Raw genomic sequence first — 12,359 nt, 5'->3', positions numbered from 1 at the left:
ACAATTCAAGTATAAAAATCCATATAGAGCCAAGAGACTCCTATAGGGAAAAATAATGTTTTTCCTGCTAAATTTTGAATGTATTCTCTAGGGTAAGCTGGGTTTTGGTATCTAGAAAAAGTTTTGCTTATTTGAGTTTTAAAACTCTTCTTTTGCCCTTGTTTACCTGTAGGCATCTACAATTGCAGAAAACTTTCTTTAGAATTGTGATTAACTCTTGGCATCACCTAGTATGCTTTGCTACAATATTTAATTAGAAAAAATGAAGGATAACATGATAAAACATAAGAGTAAGACAAAGTTTTTAACTTACAATTTAATATATACTAAGATGGCAAACCATTTTATAGCTTTATTTAGATCCACTGTCTTAATGCTTTCAAAGGATACTTTAATATAAGTTAGGGGAATTATTTAATTCACATTAATATATTCTTTGAAAAAAATAAATAGTCATCATCTATAAAATAAATTATAAAAATCATACCAAAGTATATATTGAGAAGAAGAGATTTGAAAATTCTGTTATAAATGGAAACTAAGGCTGTAACTTTTGTTTCTTAGGTTTTGCTAGCCTAAGTTACCACCTAATAGACAGCAGGTATTTCCACTAAATTTAAATTGGTTAAGTGAAAGGAAAATCAGAAAAAATCTTTGCAACTTTCAAATTTCAAATATATTTCTACTGTCTTCATTCTGAAGATTTATTTGAAAAGTATTGTGTTTCTAAAGGAGTTAGTCAACTAGGTTTATGATATGGAAATAACCTAATTATGATTAGCAAACATTTTCATCTTTTTAAGCAAATCATCCCATTATTAAAACTAACCTGCATCAAAATAATTTAGTATTTAGAGATTTTATTTTTTAAAATACAAATTTTTAATGGCTCACTGATATTCACATGTATTAATATTTATAAATGAACACAACCAAATAACTTTAAAAAATCTAATGTGATGGCATTTCAAATCAACATAGGACAAGGTAGAATACTTAAAGGCCCCTTTTAAACATGATTAATAATTCAGTGCCAGCAGCCTTTATGAGAACTTACTAAGAATATTCAGTTGGTTAACTTCGTCTCAGTAATCATAAGATAGATGAATAAGACACAGTCCTTGCCCTTGAGATGATAGCAGTCTAAAACTTATGATCAGCAAGTTTTTTTACATCATCTTTATTTGGATATGATTTACATACCCAATCTGTACATACATAATTTAGATATAATTTACATATACTTTTATGTGTAGTTTGATGAGTTTCACAAATATATATATTGCTCTTGTAACCATTACCCCATATAAGATATATAATATTACCTTTGCCCTAGAAATTTCCCTTGTGATCCTTTATAGTCACCTCTGGCTCCAAACAATGACTGTTACGATTTTTTTCCCCACCATAAACTAGTTTTGTCTATTCCAGAAATGTTATATGAATGAACACATATAGTGACTAGGAAATATTTTTCCATAAGTCTTTCATGATTCTGCATGTCTTTTGTGAGCAGAGGTACTGTTTTTTCCAAAGGTGTTTGTATAGTGAACAACCTCGGAAGCTAGAGATAATTTCTTCCTGAGAAAGAGCAAGTTTGTTATTGTTCAGTGCATTAGAGATAATGTGTCCCTTTGGGGTAAAGTCAGGCAGGCTTACTGCCCATTATAATGGATTCAGGCTCCCGAAGCTCCCAGGTTCCTCTCCTGTAACATAACCCACTGTTTGGGCAGGTGTGGTACTCTAGCTAATCCTACTGCTGTGAGTAACAAAGTCCTTTGTCTGTGACCCAAGAGTCTTGTGTCTTCTGCCAGCATGAATGAAACTTACAAGCTTACACATTGAATAAAATCTCAGATCCTTCCCAGTTCTTGGCACCAGTATGTATTCTTTTGTGTCTGGTTTCTTTAGCTTAATGCTTTTGAGAATTATCCATGTTGTTTTACAAATTAATAATTAGTTCCTTTTTATTGCCAAGTTGTACTAATTGCACGATTATACCAAATTGGTTTATCTGTCCATTTGTTGATGCACATTTGAGTTGGTAGCAGTCTAGAAGTCAAGATCTGCACATTTTCTAAGTAGTAGTTTTTATACCATGTAATCCAATAGAGATATTTATAAAATGCTGTTAGAATACAGAAGAAGCAGTGATTAATCATGCAAAAGAAAACCTCACAGATGGGTTCACATTTGAGCTGGACCTTGAAGAATGAGTCTAATCTTCTAGAGAGTATAGAAGCCTGGCCTGTTGACCTATTAGAAAAAACAAAAAGCTCTACTCAAGTTTCTTTTTGTGCATGCATTTTATATATGTATATCTGTGCATAAGAATTTTCTCTTTTATTTCCAAAAGTTGTATGCTTCATTTGAAAGCAAGAGAAGTGACTGTTGTTTCTAAGCATCGTGAAGTCTTTACTTAACTCTTCCTTCAGTTCATCAGCATGATCAGTCACTAGTGACACTGTAAAGTTTTGAGGGGTTGGTGGGGTGCTGTCCACCCTCCCCCATACTTAATAAATTAACAATAATGTAACTAATATGGGTTATTTATGTTTTCCCAATCTTATGCAGAGAATAAGTAAGACCATCTTTAGGAAGTGTTGCTCTTTTTATTGGTTTACAACCTACAATCTCAGTAAGTATCCTTGTTTGGCAACTATAGCTTCAAAGCAAGTTTTCTGAATCTCTGGTCTTTCATACAAGCAGAAAGCTGTCCTGCAGCCTCTCCAATGTAGAAATCCCCTAAGTAGCTACTGCCCGGCCCATGCTCCAGTCTCCATCCTCTCAGTGCTCTTGTCACAGACAAGTCCTGATTCAGAGGACTTTGTTGGTGACAGAAGATGTAGTTCTATACATTTTGACTAATCATAATTCTTGGATCTTTGCATTTATTCTTTGAATAAAATGGTCTCCCTTAGAAACATTTGTTTTGGGCTAACTGTATATCTTATATTAAGAAGCCCCTTGAAGAAATAAAATTCTTATAAATAAGTTTTATAATTAAAGAGATAAGAGTAGTATATGTGAAATAATTAATAGCTAATTATGTTACTGACAGAGGTATATAGATCGTGGTTGAGTGTAAAATTTGGAACCAAACTGCTGGTTTGAATTCTGGCTCTACAATTTACTACCTTCGTGATCTTGCATGAGTTACTTGACTGCTTTAGACCTTCTGTAAAATGAGGATGATTATAATAGTATCTATTTCACAAGGTTATTGTGAGGAGTAGATAAAAAGTATAATGCACTAATGACATTGCCTGGTGCGTGTTAAGTAATATGCATATTTGCTGTTGATAGTGATGATGATTATGATGATTACGATGATGAAGAAGAACGATTATTTTAGTTGTAGTAAGTTCCATGAAGGAAGAGGTAAGAATAAGCACTGTGTGTTTGTGTTAAATTGAGACACAGATTTGGATGACTGCTTCATAGGTGCTTATTGGGGGAGTAATGAACAGTAAATTGGAAGGGTTAGATTATGACACTTTGAAAATGACGCTAAATTTAAACATAATGTGCTATACAGTTGGAAGCTTTTGAAGGTTCTGGACTGTATAAAATACATGTTTAAGAATGATCAGTCTGGCAGTAGCACTAAGAGAAGGGCCCTTAGAAACATCAAAGAATGAAGTCATCATATAGGTGTGAGGCAAAGGGGTGGTGGTGAGAGTAGAACAAAGCTAGATAGGATAGAGAGAATGGGGAGGGAGGATAGGAAAAAAGAACAGTTTAGCTGTGGGAGCAGGAAGAATACCATCATTAACTGTTGGTTTAGCTGGGCAGCAGAAAAATGATGATTGAATCTGGATTATTTAGCGATCTGTTAATGATAAAAATCCTGGTAACTGACCTTTATAGTATTACAAGATTCTGAATGGCAAAGCAAGATTGAATTGTGTTTATTATAGTTTTGATGATAATTATGATTATTTTTCTAATTAATTGGAAATTGGCCATCTGTTCATGTTATAAAAGGCATTACTAGACTTCATATTTAATTAACCCGAGTATTACATTTCACAACCATGTTGGAAAGAAGAATTTTTCTGCAACCCTTAAAACATGTTTTATTTTTTCACTCTAAGATTGTAATTGAAGTTGTGCTAATACTTGAATTTTTATAAGTGACCCTTTATGTAATATCTACATTTTATGTTTAAATTCTTAAAATTCCAAAGCAGCTCTATGAAAAATAAATATTGTTAGAATATTTCCTCAATAGTCTGTTAATTTTGTCTTATACATTTTTTATAACAATATTAAGCTATGATGTAATAGATATTTAAGTGCTCACTCTTTGTTCTGTCATAACAGTGTTTGTCCCTTCAGTTCTGGGGAATGCTAGTAAGTATACAGTGTGGTCTTTGTAAGGTGATGTTGTAAGTATGAAGCAGTGTAGTTTGGTGGGAAAAAAGAACATCTTCTTTTAAAACAGCATCTTCTTAAAAAAATACCTGCTCAGATATTTGCTAGGTTTATGGCTTGAGCAAGTCACCTTAGCCATTTGGATCCTACATATAACAGGGACATCAGTCCTGCTTTTTAAGGGTTCTGTCAGGAATTATATGGATTATAAGGAATGTATGGAATTCAGATTATATGAAATTTATGAGAAGCCTTATGTATAAATATTGGTGATTATTATTATTTTTTGCAAGGTAATATGTCAGACATGTTAAAACATTATGGGTTCCAATTCTTACTGTTGTCACTCCTGGCTTTTCTCTCTCTCAGATAATTCCATTTCCATTTAAAAGTATACTTGCTTAAGTCTTTCAGCTTTGTTTTTTCATCCAACCTAGATCTCATGAAAGGTGAGTTTGGGATTAGCATGAGTAATTCTCCAGCGTCTAGGGAGGCCTTACTGAGCTAAGCAGGTGACTACAGATATTGGCACCTGCAGTGAGGGAACAGGTGTTAGTCAAGCTGTAATAAAATTTTTAGGACTTTTAACTTTGTACTTTTCCAACTGAAATGACACAGTGCTCCATAGTTTCTTTTTTTAAGGCAAAAGGGAACTTGTCCTTTTCACTGCTAATTTTCTCATAAAGTACCAAGCACACGAGCCTCATTCTTTTTTCCTTGGGTTAAGAGTGTCAAGTGTGCTGCAGCAGGCGGGGCTTTATTTGCTGCCCTCTGCCAAGAACGGACAACCAGCAGTTTCTGAGCTTTTCACTTGACTGCTTTCAAGCTGCTGAAGGGGAAAGAGCAACAAGTCAATGTGGCAAACGGTTCACATGGAAGGGTCTGTCCAGTATTAGAATTTTAAAAGTAAAAACTCAAAATGAAATATATGTGCATAAATATCAAGGTAAGAATATATTAGTGATAGATCTGGAAAATGAGCCTTCTCATGTATACACACACACGCACACACACACACATATACATATTTGAAGAATAGATTTGCTTCTCCTTTGTGTGTGTATATGTATATATACACATAAAACATATATATATTTATTCTTATGACATAAATAGTTTTATGACTCAGATCACTTTTACTCATGGACTTATTAAAATGTGTGTGCTATTCTATGCTAGAGTTTATTTCTCTGTAATATTTGAGAGGAAATGTAGAATTGTGATTAAGACACAGTCTCTGCAGCCACACTGCCTAGGTTTGAATGCATGGTTGTTTTTAAAGAGCCACTTATTAGCGGTAGGACTGTAGGTACCTTTTGGTACCTTAGTTTCCCTATCTGTAAAGTGGAAATAATAATCATACTTACTTCATAGAATTGTTTTGAGGATTAAATGAGTATATATACACACACAAGCACATATATACAAATACATATGTACACATATATATTGCTTAGAATAATGAGTGTATAGTAAACACTATATATCAATATTATTTATTAAACAAGTAAAATCATATTTCTATATAAAAGCAAAGAAAATGTCATACAGATTTTCAGTGGTAGTTGTTTTTATAGTCTTCTAAATTAAGGCATAACATTTTCAAAAAATGAAATGATAAGATGCTAAAATGGCATAGCAATTCAATAAAGAGGGCTGGGAATAGAACAAGACTTCTACTCTATTTACTGTCCTTTTTCCTTTAGAAGTCTTAGCTGTAACTGAACTAGAAAAATTTTCCTACTAATCATGTTACCTCTAGACGTACAATGCTGTTAAAAGACCATTTCTAAGAATCACAACATTGTAGAATTAACAGAAATCTTAGATATCAAATAGTTCATTCAACCTCTTTATTTTGGGGCTCAGAGGACTGAGACCAAGAAAATCAGAGACTTTTCTTAAGGTCAGGTAGCTATTTAATTCCAAAACCATGTTTACTAACTTTTAGTGTTGTACCTTTTCTTTTCTTTTAATTTTTATTGGAGTAGAGTTGATTTACAATGTTGTGTTCGTTTCATGTATACAGCAAAGTGAATCAGTTATACATATACATATATCCACTCTTTTTCTTTTTAGATTCTTTTCCCATATAGTCCATTGCAGAGTATTGAGTAGATTTCCCTATGCTATACAACAGGCTCTTATTAGTTATCTATTTTATATATTGTAGTGTGTATATGTCAATCCCAGTCTCCCAGTTTATCCCTCCCCCCCATCCCCTGGTAACCGTAAGTTGGTTTTCTACATCCGTGATTCTACTTCTGTTTTGTAAATAAGTTCATTTGTACCCTTTTTTTTAGATTCCACATATAAAGAGATATCATATGATATTTGTCTTTCTGTGTCTGACTTACTTCACTCAGTATGAGAATCTCTAGGTCCATCCATGTTGCTGCAAATGGCATTATTTTGTTCTTTTTTTATGGCTGAGTAATATTCCATTGTATATATGTGCCATATCTTCTTCATCCATTCCCCTGTTGATGGACATTTACATGTCCTGGCTATTGTAATAGTGCTGCAGTGAATATTGGGGTACATGTATCATTTTGAATTATGGTTTTCTCTGGGTATACACCTAGGAGTGGGATTGCTAGGTCATATGATGGTTCTATTTTTGGTTTTTAAGGAAACTTCATACTATTCTCCATAGTGGCTGTACCAATTTACATTTCCACCAACAGTGTAGGAGGGTTCCCTTTTCTCCACACCCTCTCTAGTATTTATTGTTTATAGATTTTTTGATGATGGCCATTCTGACCAGTGTGAGGTGATACCCATTGTAGTTTTGATTTGCATTTCTCTAATAATTAGTGATGTTGAGCATCTTTTCATGTGCTTTTTGGCCATCTGTATGTCTTTGGAGAAATGTCTATATCTTCCCCCCCATTTTTCAATTGGGTTATTTGTTTTTTGATATTGAACTGTATGGGCTGTTTGTATATTTTGGAGATTAATCCTTTGTCAGTTGCTTCATTTGCAAATATTTTCTCCCATTCTGAGGGTTGTCTTTTTGTTTTGTTTATGGTTTCCTTTGCTGTGCAAAAGCTTTTAAGTTTAACTAGATCCCATTTGCTCATTTTTGCTTTTATTTTTATTACTCTAGGAGGTGGATCAAAAAAAGATCCTGCTGCAATTTATATCAAAGAGTGTTCTGCCTATGTTTTACTCTTAGAGTTTTATAGTGTCTGGCCCTATATTTAGATCTTTAATCCATTTTGAGTTTATTTTTGTGTATGGTGTTAGGGAGTGTTCTAATTTCATTCTTTTACATGTAGCTGTCCAGTTTTCCCAGCACTACTTACTGAAGAGACTGTTTTTTCTCCACTGTATATTCTTGCCTCCTTTGTCATAGATTAGGTGACCATAGGTGCATGGTTTTATCTCTGAGCTTTCTATCCTGTTCCATTGATCTATATTTCTGTTTTTCTGCCAGTACCATACTGTTTTGATTACTGTAGCTTTGTAGTATAGTCTGAAGTCTGGGAGCCTTATTCCTCCAGCTCCGTTTTTCTTTCTCAAGATTGCTTTGCCTATTCTGAGTCTTTTGTGTTTCCATACAAATTGAAATATTATTTTGTTCTAATCCTGTGAAAAATGCCATTGATAATTTGATAGGGATTGCATTGAATCTGTAGAATGCTTTGGTTAGAATAGTCATTTTCACAATATTGACTCTTCCAGTCCAAGAACATGGTATATCTCTCCATCTGTTTGTGTAATCTTTGATTTCTTTCATCAGTATCTTATAGTTTTCTGAGTACAGGTTTTTTGCCCTGCTGTAGTACCTTTTCAATTACAGTAACATACTTGAGACTTACTCATGGTGGCTAAATGAAAAACAAAATTTGATTCTCATTTGAGCCAGCATACAGTGAAACATATGTGTTGTATAACTCTTTGTTTTGATATACTTTCTCATTTACAGAAACGTTATAAGAATAGTACTAGGAACTTCTAACACCCTTATCCCAGATTCCCAATTATTTACATTCTGTTTCATTTATCATTCGTTTATATATGTGTTTCTATATATGTTTATTTATGATTTTTTCTGAATTGTTTGAAAATAAATTGAAGACATCTATCTCTTTTAAATACTTGAATGTGTATTTCCTAAAAACAAGTCACATAACTGCCTTGATAACATAATTATCAATGAACAAAATGAGAAAATTTAACATTGATAAAATATTATCTAATCCACAGTTTATACTTAAGTTTTATCAATTTTCCCAATAATGTCCCCTTTCTCTGTTTTGTTTTGGCTCAGAATGCAAGCCAGGGTCAAGCATTCTGTTGAGTTATCATGTCTCTTTAGTGTACTTTCATTTGGAACAGTTCCTTAACCATTTTGTCTTTTTTGACCTTGAGATTTTTGAAGAATGCAGAACAGTTATTTTGTTGAATGTACCTCAGTTTTTGTCTGTGCGATGTTTCCTCATGATTAGGTTTAGGTTATGCATTTTTGGCAGGGCCACCACAGAAGTGATAATGTGTCCTTCTCAGAGCATCCCATCAAGAGGCTCATGATGTCAATTAATTCCAACATTGATGATGTAAACTCTGGTCGCATTGGGTCTGCCAGGTTTCTTCACAGTAAAGTTACTGTTTTACCCTTTCTAAATTAGGATTAATTTGTGGAAAGGTACTTTGAGATTATGTAAATATGTCTTCCCCACCAAACATTTACCCACTAGGTTTTGCATTCATTGATAATTTGTAACTTTATTATTGCTTCCATATTTATTAGTTGACATTCTACTGAAAGGAAGAGCTTTCTCACATCTTCCATTTGTTTATTTGTTTGCTTGTTTGTTTATTATATCAGTAGAACTCATGTATTCTTGTTTTATTCTATGGGTATGATCTATTACTATCATTATTTATTCTTATCTTCAAATTGTCCCGTATTTGTCCAGTGAAAACCACTTCAAACTAGCCTCTGTGTCCTTTCAATATTCTTCCATCATTCTTGAGAATTTCCTTACTTTCCAGCACATGTTATTCTAGCATCACCTTGTGCTTTTCCTGGTGAGGCCCTGGAATCAATCTTTTTTATCCAAGTAACCATGATTCTATTTCCAAGTAAATGGTGTTTAGAAGTCAAGATCTGGATGCTAGGTGTACTCATTTATTGCTCGCTCCTGGTGTGTCATTACTTCAGGGTTCTCTCAGTGAGCAGCATTAGTAAATATATGTCTATATTTATTTCTGTATCTGTGTACCTATCTATTAAAAATCATGAGATGTTGGTTAAAGGGTACAAAGTTGCAGTTATGCAGGATGAATAAGTCTAGAGATCTAAGCTACAACATGATGAATATAGTTAATAATACTTTATCAAATACTGGAAATTCGCTAAGAGAGTAGATTTCAGGTGCTCTCATCACACACAAAAAATGATAACCATGTGAGGAGATGGTATGTTAATAGCTTGACCGTATTCATCTTTTCACCATGTATATGTATACCAAATCATCATGGTCTACACCATAAATATATATAATTTTTATTAAAAAAATAAAAACCAAGAGTTCATGCTGATATCTCTAATTCTATCTCAAACACAGGATACATTCTCATCTTTCCATTTCCATGTTTGTAACTTCCTTTTCCAACAGTGAGAAACCTGGCTTCCCACTGCATTCAACATACATATTTATTTACTCAACTTGGAATACTCAGAAGGTAATTTCAGAATTGCTAATCCATTTCATAGCAAAAAGCAATCCCACTGACTAGAATTCAATATTTTCAGTTTATTTTAGGGGTAAGATTTATTAGAACAACATAATTTGTGCATAAATCTCAAATGTACAATTCATGAGTTTAGACAGATGTCTGTACCCATATAACTCATATCCCATAAAGACATAAGGCATTTCCATCACCTTAGAAAATCCCCTGTGCCCCTTCCCACCCACTCCATAGTAGCCATTTTTCTGATTTCTATCATCATAGACTGGTTTGGCTTATTCTAGAACTTGATATGATTGGAATCATGAAGTGTATATTCTTGTATCTGGTTTCGTTTACTCATTATAATAACTATGGAATTCATCTGTGTTGTTATGTATATGTATAGTTTGTTTCTTGTTATTGCTAAGGAGTATTTCACTGTATGTTTATGCCACAATTTGTTTATCTACTCACTTGTTGATTGGCATTGAGTGATTTCTAGTTGAGGCTAATATAAATAAAACCACTATGGATATTTTCATTCAAATATTTTTGTGACCATATGGATTCCATTTCTCTTGGTTAAACATCTTTGATTGGAATTGGTAAAATCATAGGTAAAGATGTGTTTAATTTCATAAGAAATTACCAAACCTTCTATCAAAGTGGTTGTACCATTTACGCTCTTACCAACAATGTCTGAAAATTCTGGTTGCTCCATACCCTCATCAACACTTGGTGTTGTCAACTGTTTTTAACTTTAGCCATTCAAATGTTTATGTAATGGTATCTTACTGTGATTTTAATATACGTTTCTCTGATGACTAATGGTGTTGGGACTTTTCTGTGAGATTATTGGACATTTCTATATCTTCCTTTGTAAAGGGTATTTAATTTATTTTCATTTTCTAAACTTTTTTTTTTTTTGGTCTGTTTATTAGTGAGTTGTAGAAATCCTTTATATATTATGGATGTAAGTCTCTTGGCAGATATATGTTTTGCAAATATTTTCAAACAATGTCTGGCTTGCCTATTCCTTTTTTTAAAATGATGTCTTTTGATGAACAGAAGTTTTTACTTTTAATAATTTCTAAATTATAAATTTTTATGGTTATTACTTTATATATCCTTTCTAAAAAATAACTTTTTCATCCCTGGTTGTGAATTTATTCTCATATGTTTTCTTCAGGAAGTGTTAGCTTTTAAATTTAGGTCTAATATCCATATTGAATTAATTTTTGTGTATGATGCAAGGTAGGGGAAGCTCTATGTGTTGTAAGCCTAGATTTTCATTATTTTAAAGAAATTTTTCCCACACATATTTTCATTGTGTTTTTCCTGGATATTAAGAAAAACTTTTGGGGTAGCAAGTGATTAAAACCAACTCAAGCTAGATTAAGCAAATGGGAATTTATTTGCTCACTTTGCCGGGCAGAGTAAGACATATCTCATAGGATCAAAGGAAGATACACAAAGGTCAGGAGTTCAGGAGCTAGAACTAGGATGGATATTCCAGGGCTCTCTCTAGTCTTTTCTCATATCTGCTTATCTCTGCATCACTTCATTGTGCAGACCACTTTCCTCTACAGGCCAGGGGAGATGAATGCTGTCAGCCTCATTTATCACAGATGCTCATTCCTCCAGCGTCACTACAGTTGTCCTAAGGAAGGACTCTACTTGGCACTGCTTCAGTCACATGCCCTCTTCCTGGGCTGGTCACTGTTGCTTGGGAGCTCAGAACCTAGGCGTAATCAAGTCCAGGCCCACCCTATGGCAGTGGGATGGTACTACCATCAGAAACAACATGGAATGAGGGAGAGAGGGTTCCCCAAGGATAGGTTTCTGGACATTCCAAATATTAGATGTCCCACCAAGATTCCTATTTTTAAAAAATGGCTTTTTACAATGTATAAAATAAAAAATTAAATTAAAAAATGGCTCTTTATATATGGGATTTATTTATCTTTCATGGAACTCTTAATTAAATATATTCAGGTGCAGTAAAGCTAGATTTCTATTCTGCTCATCTAAAACTGAAGTGTGAATTAATTAGATACTTTGAAGAACTAAAATGTATGCAAATTATATGAGAATAATGTACCTCCTAAATGATTAAAGTTCAACACATCAAAGTCCATCATAATGTGAATGATGCCGAATGAAGTGGAAGAGCAGTCAGATTTTTTCATTTTGACCTGTCCCCACTTTCCTCAAATTATAATGAAAAAATTGGATTGTCAATACTTCAATATAATAAATCATTGGGAGAGTAACCGTGGTTCAGTTATTAGGACAAG

The 12,359-nt window shown here is 33.3% G+C and overlaps 1 protein-coding gene across 2 annotated transcripts in view; it reads left to right on the top strand.

Moving 5' to 3' along the window:
- The window catches only part of ARHGAP24 (Rho GTPase activating protein 24), a 528,172-nt gene that overhangs the window by 72,841 nt on the left and 442,972 nt on the right, over nucleotides 1–12,359 (top strand). The window lies entirely within an intron of this gene.

This window comes from Balaenoptera ricei, chromosome 5 (assembly GCF_028023285.1).
Source record: "Balaenoptera ricei isolate mBalRic1 chromosome 5, mBalRic1.hap2, whole genome shotgun sequence".
NCBI lineage: Eukaryota > Metazoa > Chordata > Mammalia > Artiodactyla > Balaenopteridae > Balaenoptera > Balaenoptera ricei.
This window is presented reverse-complemented; position numbering and strand designations above follow the sequence as displayed.